The sequence below is a fragment of the Mesocricetus auratus genome, unplaced genomic scaffold, assembly GCF_017639785.1.
Source record: "Mesocricetus auratus isolate SY011 unplaced genomic scaffold, BCM_Maur_2.0 Super-Scaffold_100031, whole genome shotgun sequence".
Classification (NCBI taxonomy): Eukaryota; Metazoa; Chordata; class Mammalia; order Rodentia; family Cricetidae; genus Mesocricetus; species Mesocricetus auratus.
Window position 1 is genome coordinate 1865442 of NW_024429212.1, and position 24254 is coordinate 1889695.

The window sequence follows — 24254 nt, forward strand, 5'->3', positions numbered from 1 at the left end:
CATTTTGAGGTGTCTGTGTGTGTGTGTTTGCGTGTGTGTATTTGCATGTAAATGTATGTATGTATGCACATGATCCATGGGTGAGAATGCAGGTTCCCACATGCCATAGCATGTGTCAGAGAAAACCTTGGGTGGTGTTTTTCCTTGCCTTGCACCTTGTTTGAGGCACAATTACTTGTGGTATCTGTTGTTTCGCACGTCAATGCCAGACTGGCTGACCCTTAGGCTTCTGGAAATCCTCTCCTTTCTGCTCTTCATCTTACTATAGGAGCAATGAGATTCCTACACCAAGTGCTTATGTGGTTTGTGGGGATTCAAACTCAGGGCCTGATGCTTGCACAGCAGGCTCCTTACCCCATAAAGCCATGCCCAAAGTGCATCTTTTATAAGATTTATTGGTCTCTATTTCTTTTCATCAACAAAAAAGAACAGCTCTTGTCCTTCTTGATCGATACCAACATTCATTTGCCTTTTGTAAATTAAAATTCACTCAAGCACACTTGATTCACAATCCTTGGGTTTTGGTCACCGTCTGGGTCATCAAACTGTAGCATCAGGTGAGAAATTAAAAGTCACTTGTCTCTCAGCTCAAGGCGAGTGCTGAGAATGGAAGACTAAGTTTGATAAAAACTCAAGGTAATTTGTCTGAAAATTGATTTCTTTTTCTGTAGTAAGCACCGATGCTATCTGTATCTTCTGAAGTGGAAACATGGAAATTGTAAACCAGAAGTAGTCCCAGGCAGGGATGGACACCACCTGGAATTAAGAGCTCTCCCTTCCACACAGCATAAAGTCAGTGTCATGTAACACTCTCCTCGGTCCCTCCCGAGGATCCTGTAGGGTGACTCAGTTTCTCCTGGAAAGCACATGCATAAGGATGTAGAGGCTCTGTTGGAGCAAGGGACACCAGAATAGGTAAGTCACCCTCGACTGAGGCTAACAAGGACCTTGAAGCTGAGGTTTGCAAAAGTAAAGAGAAGGAGATGAGAAATTCTGGGCTCCTGCTGTCAGCTTTCTGATGGACCATTTTCTCAAGTGTTTTTTACCCCAGCTCTGCCTTGCCACTGCAAACCAAATACGGTATAAGTTTCTCATCTTAATACCTTTGTTACTGACATAGTCTGTTTGCTTTCTCTCTTCTGTTAGCTCTTTTTTTTTTCAGCCTTGAGAATGGAATCAAAGGCTGTCAAGTGAATCTCTGCACTTAATTCCCCTGCCCTTGAACTATCTGCTTTATTTTCTTATTCTTTGATCATATTCTTGTTTACTCTCTTTCTCTTTTCTAAGAAGCATACATAAATAAACTTCCAAGAGTGCATTAAGAACATAATCAGTCTATTTTGTCTAAACCCAGAATACATAGAGTGTTTCAACATTTATGGAAAATATAGCCGAATCTCAAGTATTCGTTTGATTAAGTGCATTTTCTTCTGTTTCTGTGAGGCTTGCCAAATTGCTCCTATTAGCGTAATGTTCTCATACATTATGTAACAGCTGAGAGCAAAGTGTAAGCTCAGAGAGCCCCACATTGTAAGGAGCTGTGTCACGCCCACAGAAGGTGGGAACACTGTGGACCAAATCCCCACAGGCTATAATGCAATGTACCTGTAATGTGGCCACAAATAGCCTAGTCTCCAACTGCAGCTCATATCAAAATATTTCACCAAAGTTAATTAAATTCCCCAACATTTCTTTAGAGAAGAACAAGGTATTGTGTTTTTTAAAAATAGATCTGTAAACAGAAGTAATAAAGAGTTTGGAATACCAAACTTAATGAAACAAGAAAGGGAGAAATGCATTAAGAGAAACACCACAATGAATCATAGGTGTGGGCTGTGAGTTGTCTTCAGAGACTGACTTCATTTTAAGGGAAAGGATGGAGCTCACTGCTGTTACATAAGGTCACAGAACATCATCTTGCTCCAGACTCGTGGTCCATGGACAGAACTTTAGAACATGTTAGGCACTGGAGATGCTCCATTCATTTCTAGCCAGCTAGGGCACTCCAGGGTGCTCTGAAACGGTAATATCCCTACAGCAATCTTCAGTTCAGAGGCTACCAGACCATGTAGAAATTAAGCTGGGCCTCAGGAATTACTCAAATGATATAGGACCTGGGATGCTCAAACTTAAGAGTTCTGGAAGCTTCTTCTTGACCATTTGCCCAGAAGAGGTTAGGCTCTGGCAAACAGACAGATGCTAAACTGATTTGATTATGTGTTGAAAGTTGGAATCTGTGTGTGAATGGACTCTGTAAAACATGCTGAATTACAAGCATGGGAATCACACCAGGGGAAATGAAAATAACAGTAATTATAGGCAGCATTGTTCTGCACAGCTAGGTCCATGAAGAAATTCTTGTATTGCCCAAGACATTTCTGCTAAAGCTACTGTCCAGAAGATGCATGTATCTTCTTCCACAGTGCTCAAGTTCAAATAACAAGTTGGTGGAAACTGCTCACTTGGGAATAGTGGGTGGATTTAACCAAGCCTGGTTGGGTAGAGAATGAGACAGTGGGAAGCATTCTGGTCAAGACCTTTGGGATGCCCGTTCTAATCTCTGATGGAGTGTTCTGTGCTTATGTAACTCAGGGAATGTTGAACGATTGCTCTGCGATTCTTCTCTAAAGTGTAGAAGTTCACCCTGGAGCATCCTCTCCATTATGATGGTCTCAGCCTTGAAGGGAATTTCTAGATCTGGAGCCCTTTCTCTTGTCTCCGCGTCTTTTGCTGGGCCACTGTGTTTATTATTACTCACTTTTGTCCTGCTCTTAGCGAGATTTAAGTTAGCTGTACCAGTCAGGGTCTCTTACAAAGTAGATCTGAGTCACAGAATAGAATGTCGACAGTGTCCTTGGGGACCGGAAGCTGGAGACTTGAGAGTGGGATGAGCAAGTAGCATAGTAAGCAGGAGCAGCCGCTGATTCAACTCATCTGCTCTACGTGGAGAGGTGACTCGGGGGATGAGCAAGGAGAGCATGTTCCTCAGAGCAGGGAATACGTACTGCACCAACCTGATCCCCTGGGTGGCATTATCTGTCAGCTTAGGTCACACCTCAACTTATATTAGAAGTCATAAAGTCTCTAGTATTAAGCCTAGCCCCAATAGCCCCAAATGACCCTTAGATGTCCCATTCCCTCTCTCTGGCTTGAAGATTGTGACACAGGTCCTAATTTTATTTTCCTCTGTGAAGAAGAACACCTTTCCTTTTTGAAGAGGGAGAGATTCAAGTTTAAGCATTCTGCTAGCTCTTCCCTTCTGGAAGCTTATGACTCCTGCAACCTTCTATATGTCTCTGGATAAGATGTTTTTGTTTGTTTGTTTGTTTGTTTGAACCAGCTGAAGCCTATGGCTGTGATTGGTCCAAGAACATACATAATACCACAGTTAGGTTCCCCTTTTGCCACTTTAGCCTGCTTATATTCCTAGCACAGTAAGTTGACCCAGTATTGATACCTGGAAATAGAAATCCATAGTTATATCCTCCCATAAAATGGCAGCTTATCCCTTTCCCTGGAGAGTCATCATTGAGTCTTGAACATACAAGAAGGCCAGGACAGGGTAACAGTCCTCCAAGCTGCTTCCACTATGGTGCACTCATTGGGATAAAGATCTCACCAGATCCCACCTCATTTTTCTACCAATCTCTTGTCACATAGAGCTGAAAGGGGCCAGAGCTAGCTGCAGCTGTCACTGTAGGAGAATTCATATCAATACAGATAAGGATATGGAATCTTCTACAGAGACAGTTAGTGAAGTTAATGCAGTGATCATTAGAGTCCTAGGCTGTAGCAGGAAGATGAAATACTGAAGATAGGTTGTTACGTAGGAAACTGGAAAGGTTACTTCTAGCCTATATATTGGTACATGGACATTAGGTCCTGATGAGCCATGGTGATCCTGTGTGATACAGATTTGGGACAAATCTCCCTGTCTTCACCTGACTCCTCTGCACATACCCTTCATCTAACCTGTGTCTGATGGTGGTGGTTTCTAGCACTAGCTGGGCCATCTCACCAAGTTTTTCAGAGTCTTTGAGAAGTCTATGTGGAATACATGCCCCTGCGTGGAGACATTAAAGAGCTCTGGACCAGTTTCACAAGACTGTCTCCCTCATGTATGTAGAATGGGTCTGTGCAGTCTATTTTTCAAGGAACAGGTGCTCACGGTAGTGGTTTCTTTGTATGAATGTGGTGTAATTACAAAGCTCTGTGCTTAGTCAGATGTTCATGTGTCTGATTCATGGAAAATATAAAATGTATGATTCACTGCTACAGGTAGGATCTGGCTGCCCACTGCACATCAGCTCTATTCTGATCACAGCGACAGCCCCTGGACTTTGCTTTTTGGAAACCCTGAAATCCTTAGTAAGCCAGAGTCTCACCTCAGTACAATGGCTTTGCCAGTATTGTCAGGCTAGGCTGACCAGCATATTTTTTGAAAAGATTCTGGGTAACTCAGTTATGGCATCTATACACTCCTTAATGTCTGTCCTCTGGGCTTTACCTATAAATCCTGATCTCCCTACATCCAGACTTTGGAACCCTCCTTCACACTATACTGAAAAATCTTGATGGGATGTTTCCTGTACTTTACCTCAGACAGCTTCCTCAACCATTTAGTTCTCATTTCAGGAACTGCTGACAGATGAATTTCCTGTACTGAGAGTCCCCCATGTCCAGTCCCTCTGCCCACTCCTGTGTTTCTGCCTTCAGTTTGCGCCCTATCAGGCATCTTATATAAGGACGTGGACCCTTTGGCATGCCTGTGCTTCCCCACTCTGCTGTCCATCCTGGCATGATGGACCTGAGTCCAAGATGAGACTGAGTACAAGAAGAGCCCTACTGGGAGCAGCTCTTCCAAGTAGGGCTATCATGTCATCCTGACTCAACAGGTTCTGGTCTGTCAACCAGATTATCAAATTTCCAGTTAATTCTTTAAGGAAACTTGTTGTATTATTTCAGGGGTAGATATGTCATCAGCTCTCTTTAAGTGGCCATTGACCAGAAGGCCATAAAGGAAAATATCTGAAAGACTTTTTAAGATAAAATTATTTTTAGAGTATGGTAGATCATACAGCGTAAAATTTACCACTTTGGGACTATGGGGATGGATCAGTCATAAAATGCTTGACTTGAAAACATGAGGGTTTCAATTTAAACTCCCAATCCCTTAAAAAGGGGGGATCATGATTGTGTGCTCTTATGACCCCAGAACCAGGAAATTGGGACAGTTGTATCCCTGGGTCTCACCAGCCAGTCACCTGCTTGATGAGTTCCAGACAATGAGAGACCCTGTCTCAGAAAAACAAGTAAATGGTTCCTGAGGGGTCACACCTGAGGTTGTCCTCATGTCTCTACACACATATGTACATACATGTACACATGTGCACTGAAACTTGTGAAAATACACACACACACACACACACACACACACTTGACCTGAACCATTCAGGTGCACACAAGCCAGGAATGTTAAATATCCTTATATCATTGTACAGCTGATGTCTAGACCACTCTCACCTTGTAGAACTTAAACTGGCTCCTCACTCTGTCCCCGGTACAAGGCAACCACCATCCTAGCTGTTAATTCTGACTGCTGAACATAGCTGATGAGAATGGGATAGTGCATGCTTTTCTTCTTTATTGGCTTATTTTACTTATATCATATGGATGATATCATCAAGGCTCATCCATGTGGTAGATTATGAGAGAATTTCTTCTTCTTTAGGACCAAATGAGATTGTGTGTGTGTGTGTGTGTGTGTGTGTGTGTGTGTGTGTGTTTATCTCCACCACTTTATCTATCTAATTGCTTAGAGTTCTTGGCTATTGTGATTAATTCCATGGTGCTGTGAACACAGGTACACAAATACATCTTTAAGACCTTGCCTTCAATTCTTTAGTGTATTTATCTGGATGTTGGATTCTTAGGTCATATGATATAGAAATTACATAGTTTGTTTCTTCTTAATTTCTCATATTGCATATTGAATATTTTGTTTGTATATAATCACTGTATGGATTTCATAAAGATATTTCATACAAGTATAGCATGAACTATAATGGTATTTACCTCCAATCCTTCTCATTTCACCCATTACTCATTCCTTCCCTCCTGCTAGTTTCCTTACTTTTCCAAATACACACACACACACACACACACACACACAATAGTGTATGTATATGTGAGAAGATTCACATATGAGAGACCACATATCATATTCATCATTTTGAGTTAGGCTTATTCTTTATTTCACATAAAAATTATAAGAAGTAGAGACGTTTGCTTATATTCATAATCTGAACATTTTCGTACCTGGATATTTCCCCAAGTAAGAGTTGATCACATTATACTAAGGAATGAAATTTTGGGAGATGATAAGAATAGAGCAAAAGAGAAGAGAGTCATCTGGGCAGCATGAAGAGAAATTCCACAAATGATTATTACAAGGCCCACACATCCATCTAGCAACTTCCCAAGGGTGCCATGCTTGGTGCTGAGCTGGGTGATTTCTATGCAAAACAAATAAGATAATGTTCTTCTTTCTCAACAGAGATAGTATAACATTTATTTTGGATGAAAATTGATTTTGGCCAAAGGACTTTTTCTTCTTTCTTTTTCTTTTCCTGTAGACAGGTACCATTTATTGTAGAAAATAATAACAATGAAACTGTAACTAGACCTTCTTAAATTACAAGACAAGAAACCATAAATAAGGCAGGAGAGTCTCCCTCTTGCAATGCCCCCATACCTACAGCAGACTGGCCAGCATCCTTGAAATTGACAATGGTAGGGAATTGGGCAGTCTCAAGGGGCCAGGGGTCCTTCTAAGGAGGGAGGGGTGCAGAGAACAGGGCATTTAACAAGCTAGTATCAGGAGGGTGGGGACAGCCTGGGCTGCTTCTAGGTCCCTAGGACCAGCACTCCCAAAACCAGTTTAATCCACCTCTGCCCTTCCCTCAAACCTGTCCATTCACTCTATGGAACTCCATTTGAAGGGTAGGCGGATGGGTAAGGCCCCAGTCACTGTCAGTCACTGGGGTTCCATGGAAGAATCCATCTGGCTCTCAAGCCCCCTCAGTCACAGCCATCCATCACACGAAGGCTCCAGGTAGGACCAGGTGTGCTTAGAAACATGGGGCATAATGGAAAAAGTGGCTCTGGAGTAACAGATGTGGGCACAGAGAGTGAGGAGGACAGATAATGATTTTTTAAAGACAGATATTTTCTGTGTCTAGGTGTCCTGCAACTCACCATATAGAGCAGGCTGGCCTCAAACTCAGATATCTGCCTGTTTCTGCCTCTCAACTGCTGGGAGTAAAGGCATGATCCACCACCACCTGGCAGGGATGCTATGGCACTTGGATTGAGGGTAGATTATAGCTAGATAGTCATGAAGGTGATAAGGGGATCTCTGCTAGAGAAATAGATGGATGAGTTGGTAGGTTAAAGAATGGTAGAACAATACATAGCATATACACAGGGTTAGGTCATGTCAATCATCACCTGGTATCTTTGGTTGAAAATGACCTTTGAGTTCATAGAGATGAATGAGTCACTTTTAACAATGATTATGTCAAAACTCATGGAAAGGTTGACAAATATGGACAGGACTATAATGACCATTTATTTCTTTCTAGTATTAAAGCTGACTGCTTTAAATAGATTTCAAATCTATACCCTTATGAACACCTGATCTTTGACAAAGAAGTTAAAATTATACAATGGAAAAAAGAAACTATCTTCAGTAAATGGTGCTGGCATAACTGGATGCTGGCATGTAGAAGACTATAGATAGATCCATGTCTATCATCAGGCACAAAACTTAAGTCCAAATGGATCAAAGACCTCAACATAAATCCAGCCACATTGAACCTCTGAGAAGAGAAAGTGGGAAGTACCCTTGAATGAATTGGTACAGGAGACTGCTTCCTGAATAGAACACCAGTAGCACAGACACTGAGATCGACAATTAACAAATGGGACCTCCTGAAACTGAGAAGCTTTTGTAAGGCAAAGGACACAGTCAGCAAGACTAAAAAATAGCCCACAGAATGGGAAAAGATATTCACTTACCCCACATCTGACAGAGGGCTGATCTCCAAAATTTACAAAGAACTCAAGAAGCAAGTCTCCAAAACACAAAAGGATCCAATTAAAAAGTGGGGTGAAGAACTAGAGAATTCTCAATAGAGGAATGTAAAATGGCTGCAAGACAATTAAGAAAGTGCTCAACATCCTTAGCCTCAGGGAAATGCAAATCAAAGCAACTCTGAGATATCATCTTGATCCTTTCAGAATGACTAAAATCAAAAACACCAACAACAGTTTATGCTGGAGAGGATGTGGAGAAAGGGGAACACTCCTAAACTGCTGGTGGGAGTGCCAACTTGTACAGCCACTTTGGAAATCAGTATGGAGATTCCTCAGGAAATTCGAATCAGTCTACCCCAAGACCCAGCAATTCCACTCTTAGTCATATACTCAAAAGATGCACATTCATACAACAAGGACATTTGTTCAACCATGCTCATAGCAGCATTATTTGCAATAGCCAGAACCTGGAAGCAACCTAGATGCCCCTTAGCTGAAGAGTGGATAGAGAAAATGTGGTACATTTACACAATGGAGTACTACTCAGTGGAAAAAAAAAACAAAGGATCTTGAAATTTGCATGCAAATGGTTGGCACTAGAAGAAACCATCCTGAGTGAGGTAACCCAGTCACAAAAAGACAAACATGGTATGTGCTCACTCATATATGGATTTTAGACATGGATCAGGGAAGTGCCAGCCTACAATCCCACTACCAGAGAGTCTGGGAAACAGGTTGGACCCTAAGAGAGATATTCATGGTACCCCAGAGAAGGGGAATGAAGCAAGATCTCCTGAGCAAATTGGGAGCAAGGTGGGGAGGGGACAGGGAGCGTGAGAGGGGGAGGAGAGGGGAAGAAGAGGAGGAGAGAGGAAGATATCGGGGAGCAGGAAGGTTGATTCAGGTGAAGAATAGAGGAGAGCAGGATGAGAGATATCATAATAGAGGGAGCCATTATAGATTTGAGGAGAGATCTGGCACTAGTGTGATTTCCAGAGAACTACAACCATGACACCAACTGGCAAACTAAGCAATAGTGGAAAGACTACTTTCAATTCCCCTCCCTTATAATGAGTTTGACAGCTACCTTATATGCCATCCTAGAACCTTCATCCAGCGACTGATGGAAGCAGAGGCAGACACCCACAGCTAAACACTGAACTGAACTCCTGGAACCCAGTGACAGAGAGGGAGGAGTGATGAGCAAGGGGTCAAGACTGGATTGGTGAAACCCACACCTGACCTGAACAAGGGGGAGCTCTTGGATCCCAGACTGATGGCTGTGAGGCCAGCATGGGACTGATCCAGATCCCCAGAATGTGGGTGTCAACGAGGAGGGCTAGGCAATCTATGGGGTCTTGGGTTGTAGATCAGTATTTGTCCCTGGCATATAAGTGGACTTTGGGTGCCCATCCCACAATGAGGGATGCTCTCTCATCTTGGGCTCTTGGTGGAGGGCCTAGGCCCTGCCCTGAAGGAAGTGACAGACTCTGGAGATCCTCCATGGAGGGCCTCACTATCCCTGGGGAACAGAGAAGGAATTGAGTGGGGCGCTGGGAGGACAGGAGAGGAGGGGAGGGAGAGGGATCTGGGATTGACACGTGAAGCAAGCTTGTTTCTAATTTAAATAAAAAATAGTTTTCACAGTGTGAAAAAATCATTAAAATGAATAATAACAAATAAGCTAGCTAATAAATGAAAAGATAGTCTCAATTCAGCAAAACAACATGAAGACTTAATCTCCAGGTTGTTAACATATTTGGCTCTTATTATTACATCATATGGACTATAAAAAGTGCCCATTCAAGGGTTGTAATTCTCTTGCATGTTGTGAATGACAGAACTCATTGACCACTCAACTCCTTGGTGTTTGGACGACATGAGAAGGTGATTAATTCAAGGTCATCACACCTACTGTAGGCAAGCCTTTCGATGCTTGATGCCATCTTGCAGGCCTGTCCTGGAATGCTGTGGAATGAAATTGAAGTGTATTACAGAAGCTCACAAACTTTATACCCTAAACAGTATGTTTTCATAGCATGGTTCAGTGGCCAAGAAGTATATCACACCAAAGTAATATACTCTTGAAAATTCCATTATTTGAACCTGTAGCATTCTCTAAAGGAGAGTGTGTAGGACAGTCACAATGATGGACCAGGGAGAAGCATCAGAATGCCACATTGTTGCAGCCAGGGTGATTGGCTCTTTTCCATCCTGTCTTTGTTAGGAAATTCCTGGTCAAATCTTTCAATATCTGGAGCTGCGCCCTGCAAATTCATGCCATTTTTGTCTCAGATTAAGTTAGGATTGTGCCTTTAAAATAACCACTATTTTCCAAAGCTCCAGGGTTTTTAGATAATAGAAAGAATAGTTTAAGACATGGCTATTGCTACTGATCGGGCAGTATATGGATAAGAGTGTTTGAATCTAACTCTTGAGGTGTTTAAGTTCATGTCTTACAGAAAGTACACTGTCACCAAAGTTAATGCCATGATTTTGAAAGGAAAAGGTGACAAAGCTCAAACTGAAAACTCTATTCAAGTAATCAGTAAGCAGTGACATTACAACCAGTGACTATGTAAAGGGACTGATGAGTGAGCAATTGGCTAAACTTTCAGATGCATTCCCCATGCTAATGGTTGGAGAAACAAGTGATGTTGAGGCAAATGGGGAGAAAGAGTTACAAGTCCTCGAAGCTACAAAAGTAGCTGGCGAAGATGGTGTTTTTCTGGGAGGTGATTGCACTCTGCTTTGGTTCATATTGCCTTGGATTCATTAGATCCTATTAAGGAACACAAGAAAACTGGCTTAGAAATTTTTCAAAGAGCATCCACATTTCCTGTCGTGGCTCTCGATAACAATGCAGGTGTTCAAAGATCTTTGGTAGCTGAGAAAATCCTGCAAAGTTCCTCGGAAATTGATTATGATACTATACTCAAGAGTTTGTGTGAACACTGTAGAAAAGGAATTCATCGATCTAACAAAGGTTGTCAAATCTGCTTTACTGATTGCTGCTGGGGTAGCCTCTCTGTTAACTACAACAGAAGCTGTAAGGACAGAGATTCCTAAGGCAGACAAGACTCTGGAATGGACACAATGGGTGGAAGAGGAGGCAGCATGCTCGAACTTACAGAGCAGTGTTTTACCTCTGTCAGTGAACTGTGCAGGGTGCTCAGGGTGGCTCCCTCACCAAAGCTTCAGAGACGTTACTTGAAGAAAATCACTGAAGAAATGGCTGGTTAATCACTAGACCTGTCAGTTACTAGCTTCAAAGGATGATATATAACAGTTTAATGCTGTCACTGACCATGCCTACCGATATAATTTATTTTATATTTTTGAATAGATATTTAGACATTTCTTATACTTGTACAAGTGCCGTATGCCAGTGTCCTGCGTTCATCTTAAATCACTAAGACATTTCTGCACATCTGTCACAGTCAGGACTGTTGTGCTTGCCATTGCCAGATCAGAAGCAACCTTCTGTGGAGTGCAAGAGTAATTGTGTAGAGAACTCATTTCACATGGAGAAGTCAAACTGCTGATAGTTTCTAATGTCTAAGGTACGCTGTGTTGTAATTTAAAAAACTGGCGCTTGAGAGAAAGACTCCATGTGACACAATTCAAGTACAGGGTTTTATTTTTCTAGGGGACAGGAGAAGGGGGAGACTGGCATCTGGGGACAGGAACAGTGGGAGAGAGGAAAGAGAGGCAGAGAGAGAAAGAAGGAGAGAGAGAGAGAGAGAGAGAGAGAGAGAGACAGACAGACAGACAGACAGACAGACAGACAGACAGACAGACAGACAGACAGAGGGAAGGAAAGAGAGAGAGGGATGGAAGGTGGGCAGGGCCCTTTAAAAATGAAACACAGTGATTAGGCACAGGTGGTCCCCTTAGTGGCTGTAGCTGAGGGTGTATCCATATCCTGTGAGAACTCCAGAGGCTGGCCAGTACAAATGCCTAAATACTAACACTCTGAACACTCTGAACGCTAACAAAAGAGAAACTTTTTTTCCTGAAGAATATTTCCTTTATCTTTTTTCCTTTTTTAAAAATTTAAATTACAAACGAGTTTGTTTTACATATCAATCCCAGTTCCCTCTCCCTACCCTCCTCTCCTGCCCTCCACCAATCCCCTATCCTATCTCCTTTCTGCTTCTCAGGGAAGGTGAGGTCTTCCATGGGGGATCTTCAAAGTCTGTCATATCATTTGGAGCAGGGCCTAGGCCCTCCCCCATATGTCTAGGCTGAGAGAGAATCCCTCTATGTGGAGTGGGCTCTCAAAGTCCATTCATACACTAGGGATAAATACTGATCCACTACCAGAGGCCCCATAGATTGCCCATAGACACCCACGTTCAGGGGGTCTGGATCAGTCCTATGCTGGTTTCCCAGCTATCGATCTGGGGTCCATGAGCAGCCCCTTGTTCATGTCAGCTGTTTCTGTGAGTTTCTCCAACCTGGTCTTGACCCCTTTGCTCATCACTCCTCCCCAAAAGAGAAACTTAAACACCAAGCCAGTCACAAACCCTTTTATCTACAGTGCTGTCATGCTGGGGCAATGGTAGCACGAAGCTTGTGGGAGTAGCCAACTAATATCTGTTTTGACTTAAGCCCTACTCCATGAGATGGAATCCATTCCCAAACTGCTTAGGTAACCAAGGACCAGAGACTAAATAGCCCTAGGGACCTAGGGTAAAATTAAATACTACTGTTATAAAAAAAAAACATGTAGCAATAAAATGACTCCTAATGACATTTTGCTCTACTTATAGATCAGTTCCTTGCTCAGTTATCATCAGCTTCCTCTTACACCACATGAGAACACAGACATACCTGATGATACACCTGACAAGTCCATTTAGCATTAATTGCAAACATGATGTAAGGGGTGATGACTTTGTACTGAATGGCTGATTTTGGGCTCATCCCTGGGGAAAACTAATTCTCCCTCTTTCAGGATTGTTCAGTTGCCTACTGTTCTTTGCCTAAGAGTTAGGGCCCCATGTGATTTTCCCTTTTCTGTCTTAGCATGCCTATTAGTATTGGGCTTGTTCAAGATTTACTTTTGGGTTCACATAGTTGAGGTGTGATGAGTGTAGCTCCCCTGTCATTTCTAGGAGATGCAACCTTACAGCAGACTTCCTTGTTTTCTGACTCTTAGAGTCTTTCCATCACTCTTTGTCACAGTTCCCCCAACCTTAGTGCAGACATTGTGCTGCAGATGTGTCCATTATGGATGGGAATGCCAACGATCAGTTGTTCTCTACATTTTGATCAGTCTTGCTTGTACCTCATGCTGGTTCTCAAAAGAAATTTTTTTTAGTGTGAGTGAGAGCTGTGTTTATCTGTAGTACAAGGGTTAAGTATTTGAGATGTAGTTGAGAATTATGTTCACTTAGTAAGGTGGCTGTAGTAGGTTCTCATCTTACAGCCATACTCTCATTAGTTCTGGGTAATTGGCTACGTTTCTAGTACCCAGCGAGACCCACACATCACTTTTGATCAGGCGTTCATTCTAATTAGGAAACTATTGATTATCACCAAGAAATGAGTGCCACTATTGCAACTTTAGAACAGAAAGCTTTTTTTGTTCAAAAAGTAACAAAATGACAAACACTGTCTTCACCTAAGCCTTTGATTACTCTTAAAAGTTTCTCTGGAACTTTTGGTATCTTCTGCACATTAGCTGGACATGTTTATCTGTTCTGTGGTTGTCTCTTCACTGCTGACAATTTCCTTTCCTCAATCACATCTTTTACAAGTATTCTCTCACACAAGCAGGAATCATTGGGTAACTTTAGAAAACAGTTACAGTGCTCCTGAAGTCAGCACAGTGCCCGAGGTTTCCAGGAGAGAACAGGTTAGGTGTAAGTTGGTGTTGTGAGAACTGATATAAATTCTCTCAGCAGTAACAACTGGGAGTCTGAAGCTTCCAAGCTAGCAGCAAACCCTGCCTTTGCAATGCCCATACTTGCATTTGATGCTTTCCAACTAAAAGTTCCTGCTCAAAGTTTGTGGAAGCCTGGCATTTGCATGGTTGCACTGCACTCAGGATCCTCTGTGAACATCGCCTTCGTGCAGATCTCAGATCTATGCTCTGATGCATACTTTTCCTCAGCACCCCAGCCTCCTGTGTGATTAAGCTCCCCACTGACTGCTCTTGCTTTTAAGAGCTCATTTGCAACTTTTGCTTTGGAGACAATCTGCACCCCAGAGTTTCCTTAGCAGGGGAATGGAAAACCCCACACCTGCCTGTGCTGTGTCTTGTAAGCAAATTCGAATGCATTTTGAATAGAGATTTCTGAGCAAGACCCAGCAGAATGATAAAAAAAAGAGATATGAGCTAAGAAATTTTTTCCATTTAAGGCCATTGTTTTAGGCCTAGTGATTTCACAATAGCATAATAAAAATGGGAAATGGAAAAGGTAGGGAGCTTGTAATATTTTTTTAGAGTTATGTTCACACTGTTGGCAAAAGTCAAATGATCAAACCAGATTTAGTAGAAGCTGAAACTCCAAGCCTTCAAATAGACTGGTGGATGCTGTTTGCTTCCAAGTCTGATACAGATTCTAGGGCACTCTGCTTATTGTCATCAGTGTCTCTGAGCCACTACTATCCAGCCTGCTGCTCTGGGCGTGGGTTTGGTTCATAAACTAACCTGAAAGATCTTATCTAAATCAACCTTTGTGTTATAGTCTCAGGGTACCTAAAGTTGTGTCAACAGCGGCTCTAGCTCACTTGAAGGGATGGCACTGAGAAAGACTACCAGTAGTGGAGCATGCAAGCAAGCTCTGTAATTTACTCACAGCTAAGTGAACAAGTTAGAGAACCAACTACAGGGGTTTCTCTTGTTCTGTGGCCTCTACACCCCGTAAAGTGCCAGAGGAATCAGTGCCTGCCAACTCTGTTACCCTGGAACCCAGACACAGAAAAGCTCTGATACCATCGATTTACCACAATACTTTCCTTATAAGATGCTTTGAGTAATAAGATGCATTTCACATAATCAAAATAGTGGCAAAGAGAAAGTGATCAAATAGCCTCATTCCCTTCCCTCCCTCCCTCCTTCCCTCCCTCCCTTCCTCCCTCCCTCGTGTGTGTGTGTGTGTGTGTGTGTGTGTGTGTGTGTGTGTGTTTGATTGAGTTATGGCATTAGTGTGGAGGTCAAAGTGCAACTTTGGATGCCAGCCTTCATCTTTGACTCTGTTTAAGACAATATCTCTTACTATTTGCCAATGCCAGGGGCCTTCCTAGCTCTCTCTTCTACCTTGTTGTAAGATTCTGGAACTACAAGTATGTGCTATGCCACTGGCCTTTATGTGAGTTCAGGAGAACCAAACTCAGGTCTTAATACTTGCTTGGGAAATGCTACATCCACTGAGCTGCGTCTCCATCCCCAAGACTATAGCTATCCTCTTTCCAAAACTAATCTTTGGGTTTGGGAGTGGGCAAAAGTTCTTGCCTCACAAACATAAGGACCCAGATTCAAATTCCCTAAACTAGGTAAAAGCCAGATGGGCATAGCAGGCATCTGGGGTCCCAGCTGGCAGAGGTGGTAATGGAGATCTTCAGAGTACACTGACTGCCAGACTAGCTGAAACAAGGAGCTTTGTGTTAGCAGGAGACATTGATTTAATGTATAAAGTGGAGGGCAACTGAGAAAGACTCCTAGTGTGAACCACAGGTCTATACAGATGCACACATTTATATACATGAACAGAAATATATATATATATGTATATATATATTCATAGCTGTCTGTATATATGCACACAGGTTCTTATACTTGCCCATGTGTTTGCATGCATTCATGCATACACATAACAGACACCCATAGGCTTACACAGATGCATGCATGCTTACACACATGTCACACACACTTGTTTATTCAAGCACACACATTACATATATACACACATGTTTACATGCAGGAACACAATTTCAAATGCTTTCCCTGGTCTTAATAACTATGGTGTCATCATTCCTTCCATGTTTGACTTTGTTTACCCTGAAGTTCCATGGGAGTCTAAAATAACAAGTTCGTATTACAGATGGAGAGACTCAGTTGGCTTTCTAAAAACACATTTGGCCATCACAGTCTCCATTGATGAATGACTGAGGAATTGCATGAACCTCCATTGAGATGTCTAATATCAAAGGTTGACAGAAACACTCCAGAGGGTGTTCCAAGGCCCTCTTGAAAACAGCTCTTGTGCCCAACACAAGGGCCAGGCTTGGACTTGTCTGCAGCAAAGAGGAAGAAGGTACCAGTGTTGCAGTGGCATGGAAAAGCAATCCCCAGGATGGTTGGACTTGCCTGCAGTTAAGTCTCAGACACCAGAAATCATACTACATGCAGGAACAGCACTCCAGAGGGAAGGAGGGTGCAAGAAAGTGATTGACAAGCCAGGGTCCTTTGCTTGCTGCCTCTTCTTGTTGCTTTCACCAGGAGGAAGGGGGAGGTGCAGAATCAAGCTGATGACCGCACACATGTAAACTCTGGTCCTTGCTTCGGAATTCACTATAGAAGATGCACAAAATGTGGTCAACAGGATGGCATGAAACCGCTAAACAACGTCTGCCACACAGAGACAGCTATGTTCACATGTCTTTGTTGTTTTCTTTACATTTACATTTTGTGGCAATAACTGTTACAGATCATGATATACAACCTGCTTTTTCCTTTTTTGAAAAAAATCACTGGATAATTTTAGTTCGATGAGTTTTACAACTATAATTTTAAGTTAATCGAAGAATTTAAATGACTTGTTAAATTAACAGTATAATAAAAGGAATTTCAATCTGCAAAATCATTATTTTTTAATGAAGAATTTACTACTGGATATTTAATTTGTCGGTAGAACTTAAAAAGCTGTCACATTGTACATTGAACATGCCAAATATTACCTTCTTAAATTCTGGAGGTGAAACTCTTGGTTCATAGGATTTTATTACCAAATTATTTAAGAGACTCTGGAATTTGATTCTCAACAGCAAAGTGTAAACTTTACCCTTATTTCATGTCTATGAGTAGTGAGCATTTAACAAAATGCTTGCCATGTTTATAGAGGAAAATATAATGATATTTTACTCAAACAGTGGTTTTATTATAGTTATTAAAGCCAGTTCAAATTTACTCAGTTGCCCTAGTTTCTAAGGAAAAGCTTGCTGTGTTAAAGGTTATCTTCACACAGCAATGATCTGGCCAGATGCCTGGGCATCAATGTGCAGGTCCATGTTGAGGGTCTCAGTGCCATTCAAGCTGAATTCACTGCCTCTCCCACTCTTGGACCATGGACAAAACCCTCAAAGTTCTGAGTCATCTGGTAAACCTGTCTGCTGTAGGGGGCTTACTGAGTGTTGCATCTTTGTTTAAAGGCTGTCATCACTGCTTTATTGCTAGCACTGTGTTTTCCCAGGAGATACGTAGCACTCAAAAATGAGGCTTACAAACAACAGATCTTTCTGGAAAGTGTCCTCTCCTTGTAAAGTCTCAGAATCAAGCATCATGTAACAGTTCTCTGGCATTAGACTTCCCTCTCTACTGCATCTGTTTGCATAGGACAGAGGGTATGTCAGGTTCCTGTGGACTCACTAGTTACACTAAATAGCAGAGAGATGATTGACAGGTCATAGAGACAATGCCTCTATTGGTGGAGGCCTGCTATAGCTCCCTCTGACAGTAATGGAATTGCAACTCTGTGTTCCTGGAAAGGTCTTGTTCATCTGATCATCCAAGTTGTAAGCAGGTGCAGATGGTTAACTTCCATGCTGGGAGATTTTGTCTGGGGGAGCCATGTCTGTGGACACAGACCTTTGGCATATTTAGGAACACCCCCCATCCCCAGTTAACCAAATGGCTTCTCTCTAGAAGACCATGGCTCCCAGAGAACTATACCATCTTACTGGATATCCAAGGATGTAGGATCATCTCCATAATAGGTGAGTCTGGGCATTGTTCTGAGACCTGCAAGTAAATCCAATACTTAAGAGATTTTTGAGAGCCATTGCTGCTACTCAACATCTCATTGGATCCTTGAGAAACACAGAGAAGGGTTATGGATATCAGCACCCTGGAGGAGAGTATGGGTCCTCAGACAACAACCATCAACATATGTACCACAAGTCTTGTGATAGTCTTTATGATTTTATGTTATTTATCTAGGCTTTGAGGATTTGGTATATGTATAAAATGTATTTTTCTCATATCCACCCTCCTTCAATATCTCTCTCCCAACTGCATATCTCTTTTCTTTATAACTCGCCGAATTCATTTAGTGATTCCCATATGGGCACATATGTAGGGTCATCCATTGGAATGTAGGCAAAGTGTGAGAGGCCATATCCATGAAGAAAACCAACTGTCCTATCTCTAGTAATCATCAACTGTCAATATCTCTTCATATAGAAGGCAGAACCACAATCTCCTCTTCCATTCATGTTGAAAATATTGAGTGGCTTGATCTTATACAGTCTGCTACAGCTGTTGTGAATTCATAAGTTCATTGACCCAGTCATGTCAAGAAGATAGTTTCACCCCTGTCCTCCCCAACATCTGGCTATTAAAATATTTCTTCCTTCTCTTAAGATTTGTTCTCTGAGCTTTGGGGTAAAAGGGTGATATTGTGACTGAGCACACCCCTGTCACTTATTTTCTGCAATTTGACTAGTGAGTCTCTGTGATAACCACCATTCATTGTCACAAGAAGCTTCCTGCTGGGCTAGCACTGTGCTAATCTATGGATATGACCTTCCATGTTCACAAGGCAGCTTTGAAGTTATGAGCATCTAGCAAACATACAATATAGGCTCTCCTGCTGGTCTTTGAAATCATGCTTCAGCATCTGTTTCTTCTGCATCAAAAGGGAACTAAGCAATACATAACTCCTTTGGATTGAAAATTAAAATAAATGTATTTCTATGGGAAGTGCAGATGCCAGTTGAGCTCTTTCAGAATCAGCCTGAATTTTTACTCTTGATAAAAGTTATGCTTTTCCTAACCAAATTTCAATGATATCAGTCTGATTACCACATCTGGGAGAATCAACAGCATCCACATCTGGGAAGAGAAAGTCAACAGTCCCCTCATTCAGGAAGGGGGGTCAACTGCCAACAATGAAAGATATGTCTTTCCACTTTCAGCTAACTGTATAGTAATGGAAGTTGACTTTCTGTGGCTAATTTCTCATATTTTCAGAACATTAACTTTAATTAAGTTTTGGATATGCTTAAAGTATGTCATTTGGTTTACAGTTCATAACAAGCTGTAAATAAGATTTTTTTATGTCTGCACTGAATTAATCTAAAATAATCCGGTAGTTAGGTCCAAAGAGACTTACACATTGTCAGTACCTTTTTTAGTTGCTGCACATTTATAGAGTATGCTCTTCCTAATCAAGCAACAAACTCTACCTGGTTATCTCTCTTCCTAAATTGTCTCCATCTTCATTCTCAGTGAATTAAAATAACAATAGGTTAGCATGTTTTGGTAAATATAAATACCACAACATATCCCTCAATAAGTTGTAAGGAGACACAGAAAGAAAGATAAACCAACAGATGACAGACAGACAGATGGTATGTTAGATGACATTAAATAAGTAGATTTTAGACAGACACATCCAGAATTTCTCAATGCTTGTTGGTCAGGGCAAATGCATGGGTGTCTGTGTAGACATGTAAAATAGTTTAAATCAGTTGCTAAATGTGCATTTATAGATTCTGAAGGTCATGTCTGGTGAAGTTGATCTGGGTGAGTTAATTCTTTGGAGCTTAGTCACTTCTCCAACTGACAAAAATTCTTAGTGCTGTTTGGATAAGCCCTAGGCTTGTGAACACTCTGTTCCTAAGTGTCCTGTTTTGGGTTCTTCATCAACACTGCCATCCTAGAGTCTCCTGTTCACATTTATTCATGCAACACTTTTATTTGAAATCTCTTGTTGACCAGTAATGTGCTAAGTGTTGAATATTGAGCTACAGAAGGATATACCACCATTTGCTCAGCATAATCAGAGTCAAACCCATGCTCTGAATTTCTTTGTCTCTGTTCTTCTGTCTTCTATCCATGCCTCTACTTAATGTATCATAAAGTTGTGGGGTTTGGAAGTGAAAATGGTGGGACCTTGAGCCAAAGTGTCTTCTTAGCTATCAATCTTAAGACACTGACCAATCACAAACTTTCTTTATGGATACACTAGGGCTATTTTAAGGGTTCTTTGAGTTAGTAAACATGGTTCTTGAAGAAGAATCTGGAAGACTTCATGGCTGTGACAACCATCATTACTTTGTAGACATGCACTGTGACAGGGTGACTCTGACATGCACACATAACCATGGGTGTTGAGCCCTGCTTCCGGAAGGACTCATAATCTGTTCGCGTCCTCTCAGTCTTAGGGATAATATTGCTTTGTCTTCCTTGTAAAAGGCCCTAAGAATTTCTCTTTTACTAAGATGGAGATTATTTTGATTTTGGGGTGCACACTTTGGAACAGATTTGGTAGTAAATCTCTAAGACTGTCTCAGGGAGGGTTGCAGTTCAGAGTTTTACCTGCAGAGAAGACTAAGGCAACTTTCACCCAGATCCCCATGTCATTTACATTTCTTCTAAAAGACAGAAGGGCCCTCATTAAATTCTGTGCAATCCCTTTCTTTTAGAAGCCATTTTCACACTGTACCTCCCAGGCCACAGTGAAGGTAAGAGCTCAGCGTGCAGTCTGTGCCTAACTTCTAACTTATGCAGCTTGAAAGAGAATGTCTCTGCAGAGCAGCCAGACCCATCCATCCCAGCATCTACTTTCACACATGGCAGGAAGCTCTGCTTCCACTCCTGACAAGTCCATCTCAAACAGCTCAAACTGGGATGAAGAGAAGCTATTACCGGGTGAGCTTGATGGGAAGAGAGCTACGACAGGTGGCCAGGCGGAACCCAGGAATGGACCATTGTTTATGTTTCCAATGCAGGACATCTGAATTTCAAAACATGCACACTTTGAGAAATTCTGGAAGGAGAGAATAAAGTTAGTTTTTTTTTTTTTTTTTGGAAGTGGAGCAGAGAATGAAGATTTCTCAGCAAATCTACATTCCCTCCTCACCCTTCTCCCCAAGAGGTCCCCTGACTGAAAGGCTGCTTTCCTCCAAGTGCTGTGAGGTATCAATCCACTGCACTCTCAAAAGCTGGGCACTCCCAGCCAGCCTGGGGAAATGGAGCTGTCAGCACTGAAAATTGAGACACTTTGGTAGGAATTATATAACAAAGTAAGCGAATGCACGCCACTCTCCATAGGTCCATGTTTGATAATGTTATTCATACCATCTTCCCTTCACACCAGCTGCAAACTCATTTTGAAAAACAATTGTCAATGTGTATGGGACTGCTGGGACTAACCCTGCAGTTAGGATTGCTGGAACTAACCCTGCTGGCAAGAGCTAAGATTGACATGGATGCTTCAGAGCTGCTTCCTTCTGAACACTCTAATCTTAAAATGCTTGTATGTTAGAGAACTTTTCCTTCCTCTTTGCAAGCAAAGGGCATCTTGAAGCTCATCCTTTATGCCTGTGATGTCCTATCAAAGGTATTATTTTGCTCTCCAGATGGGTTTCATTTGGTCTTGAGGATGATGCATGGATGAGTATCCCAGTGGTGATGGTCCAATAATAGACACCTTACCACCTGCAGATCACTGTGTCTGAGACCCTAGGCTTTCCCAGTCCCTATGGTGTGCCTGTCATTGCTGCTGGTCCTTTGCCTTTTGACTTCTGTTATCTACCACCCCCAGAAGCATATTGCTTGAAGAACTCATTTAGCAGGGCCTAGAAAAGTTGTATGAGGTCATTTCAGGAGCCCAAATGCCCTGGGGTGTGTGGTGTGTGGTGTGTGTGTGTGGTGTGTATGTGTGTGTGTGTGTGTGATGTGTGTGGTGTGTGGTGTGTGTGGTGTGTGTGTGTGTGGTGTGTGTGTGTGGTGTGTGTGTGTGTAAGAGAGAGAAGAGATCAAGAGAAGGATAGAGTATGAGGAAGTGAAAGAGATTGTGTAGGAATGTATATGAATGGAGCTGGATAGGGAGCGACAGAAAGAAAAACGAACCCTTTAAAACTCCGCACAGAAAATACAGAGATGAGGCATGGGCATGCTCCAGAGAGACAAATACCATCTGAAGAAACTGGTGGGGAGAGGCTGGGTTGCTGAGGAGCTGCACCTTGGAGTTGTGATAGGATCGGGATATGTATAATTAGGGATGCTGCACCTCCACAAGTGCTTCCTCGTCTTTAAAACACACACTTCCCACATCCACTTGAAGAAGTCACTGATGCTAAATGTCAGGTGAGGTCACATAACGATCCTTTGCCAGGGATTGCGAGAACAAAGAGAACTAAGAGAAGGCAGCAAGGCCATGTTTTAATGAGAACCTTTGCACTGTCATCACATCCTTGCACTGACTTGGGTTACCAGCAACACTACCGCAGTTGAGGTTGTTTATAGATGGCTTATTAAACTGATTTTCCAAATGCATTTCACGTTTTAAATGCCGGTGTGGTCTCTCATTTGTTTTCCTTCCTTGGGGGAGGGTTAGCTTTTTGCAGAAAGTCTTTTTAGATGATAAATAGAAGCCTCCAGGCTTGAGTCTAGTTTAACAGTAGCAGCGTATGTTTATCACGAGTCTCAGGCAAATTTAAGAATGAGGCAAACTTTTAAGAATATGCCTACTCTTTGCTTTCCTTTGCATTACTATGCAGGTCAGATATTTTAATATCTCTCATTAATCCATTCAGGAAATGAAGTCAAATCCCTATGAATTTCTCTTGCTTGAACAGAGTGAGAAAAGAAGAAGGCCCTTGTCTTAACAGATGGCAGGAGCCCCGGCATTCTCCAGTTAGGAGAGAAGCTGCCTGCGGGAAGGTGTGGCCACTAAGTTGTCCTTGGCCTCTAGGTTTGTCTCTGTGTATCCAGAATACAAGCACTGGGAAGGCAGTCTGGCAGAAGTTGAAGATTGCAAGATGTACTTGGCCTGTGTTTGAATTTGTGTCTGTGCATCCTGAAATGGTTGACTCTTTAGTTACATACTCTCCGTTTAACAACCTGGGTACTGATAAACACTGAACAAAGTTCTCCATGAGTCAGCAAATAATTAAAATGCTGCACATGATACTAAGAAAATGGTTAAAATATTATTTAATTGGACATACTCCCACCCCCTAATACACAGAGGTACTTACTGATAGATTTGTATTGAATTCTTGTGCTGGTGAAAATTGGTATTTGAAAAAGGTTATGGGGGAATTTAAAATTCTCCTGTATATATTTCAACCATACTAGGGTTTCTTGGCAGTAGTATCTAATATATTTAGAAGATTAAAAATAAGCCAAAAAGAAGTCTAAGAAATGAATGTTGTCTAAAATAAGAAGGAAAGATTTCTGTTAGTTTCCTATGTGCTGTCCCAGGGTTTCCCATATTTATTGTTTCTAGGTTGCACAGCAGTATTTAAATCGTTATAGCCACTTCCAATATTAACATCATAGAATCCCTCTCCCTCTTACCTAACATGGATCAAACTGTAACCACTATTTGGGATCCATAAGTTTGCTCTATGAAGTTTGTCCGTTGTCCTATCAGCGTGCTGTGGGTTAGCCATTCTGATAGAATTTGGGATAATGACGGAGAGTTCGATGCACATCAGACACACTTGTATGTTTCTGCATGATGAGCAGAAAAGTAAAAAAAGATGAATGACACTCTTCGGGAATGTGGGGTATTTAGAATACAAGCCAGGGGATCTGATTTAGGAATTGACACAATAGGCTTGTACAAGCCAAGGAAAACTGCAGTGAGCAACTCTGCAGTCACGAATAAGAACTTTTTTGTTTGTTAGTTTGTTTAAGATGTTTTTAGTTAGTATACAAAACTCTGTATTTCTCTGGGTGACTTTCATATATTTGAAAAGAAAAGTAGGGTTTATTTTGGCTTAAGGTCTCAGGAGGCTCCATGGGGCAAAGAAGGCTTATGGTGGGATCAGCTTGTGGCTGTGTTGAGCGAGGCCTGAAGCTGCTTGCTCACATGTCAATGTATCAAGAAATGAGAGAACTAAACGTTGGTGTTCAGCTTGCTCTCTTTTCTCTGTTTTACTCATGTGTGTGTACATACCACTACACTTAGAAA